Consider the following 1,272-nt stretch of genomic DNA (forward strand, 5'->3'; position numbering starts at 1 on the left):
AGTTCTCTGAATGAGTGCCATGCTAGGACTGGGAAGGAAGTTGTTGTGTCTGCCTGCGTCACTCATTAGCATCCCTGGGAAGTTTGACGAGGGAGGAGGTTTGAGTGGCTATGCGTCATGAGGCTGGAGCATCCCTGGATTTGCTGTCTAACCCATCTATGGTCCACTGCCGCGGCTAAGGGCGGCGTGGGTGCCACTAGCATGGAAACGGGCTGTGCCCTGCCTTGGTCCTGAGCTGATCGGGGCTAAAACCTTGCTGCCATCTGGGTTCATGAACAGTTAGCGACGTCAGAGGCGGGACAGCTGGGAAAGCCCAGAGCTTTGGAAACTTGGGTTCTGTCTTTCCTACCTTGGCTTTGGGCGTGCCACTTATTCCCTCTGTACCCCAGTTTTCTTATCTGTGTAATGGGGTGCCGCATTGCAGGGCTGCTCTGTAGCTCAGGGACCAAGGATACTGAGACTTGACAAATGGCTGGCACCCAGGGGCAGCGGCCATGAGTGCCATTATCACTGGACTCGGGCCAGTAAAACTTGGGACGAAGTCAGGGATCCTCCATGAAACTGTAGAGTTTTATAAACTTTGGGCCAATTTCTTACCACACTTGGGTGTGGCCGAGTTGGATTCAAATGAAGTGAATTGATCCGGTAGTCACCTGACATCTTGGCAGACTCTGAAATGAGAGTTTAAATGTTCCTGTGAAGGCAGACTTCAAAGTCTCGTGAACTTGCTCACTTTGTCCAGGGAACTCCGAAAGGAACATTCCACGGATTTATGTTGCCTCTGGGTGAGTGTACCAGCTCCCTCTGGCTGCTTGGTACCTTAACATGTATATATTATCTTACAGTTCTGGAGGTCAGAAGTCTGAAATTAGTCTTTTTTAAAAAATATTTATTATTAAAATATATATATATATATATATATATATATATATATATATATTATTATTTTATTTATTTAGGCTGTGCCGTGTCTTAGTTGCGGCATTCATGTGCGATCTAGTTCCCCGACCAGGGATCGAACCTAGGCCCCTGCATTGGGAGTGCAGAGTCTTACCCACTGGACCACCAAAGGAAGTCCCTGAGATTAGTCTTACAAGTTTCAAACACGTGCATTAAAAGTGCAGTGTGCTCGGGACTTCCCTGGCCGTCCCGTGGTTAAGACTTCGCCTTCCAATGTAGGGGGTGAGGGTTCGATTCCTGGTCAGGGAGCTAAGATCCCACGTGCCTTGCCGCCAAAAAACCAAAACATAAAACAGAAGCAATATTGTAACA

The 1,272-nt window shown here is 47.8% G+C and overlaps 1 non-coding gene across 1 annotated transcript; it reads right to left on the reverse strand.

The window, feature by feature from the left end:
* Positions 1-1,000: 1,000 nt before the first annotated feature.
* On the reverse strand, positions 1,001-1,072 carry TRNAG-CCC (transfer RNA glycine (anticodon CCC)). The gene has a single exon. It is a non-coding gene; the product is annotated as a tRNA-Gly (tRNA).
* Between the last annotated feature and the right edge of the window lie 200 nt (positions 1,073-1,272).

The sequence above is a fragment of the Lipotes vexillifer genome, unplaced genomic scaffold (assembly GCF_000442215.2).
Source record: "Lipotes vexillifer unplaced genomic scaffold, Lipotes_vexillifer_v1.1 scaffold23, whole genome shotgun sequence".
Lineage (NCBI taxonomy): Eukaryota > Metazoa > Chordata > Mammalia > Artiodactyla > Lipotidae > Lipotes > Lipotes vexillifer.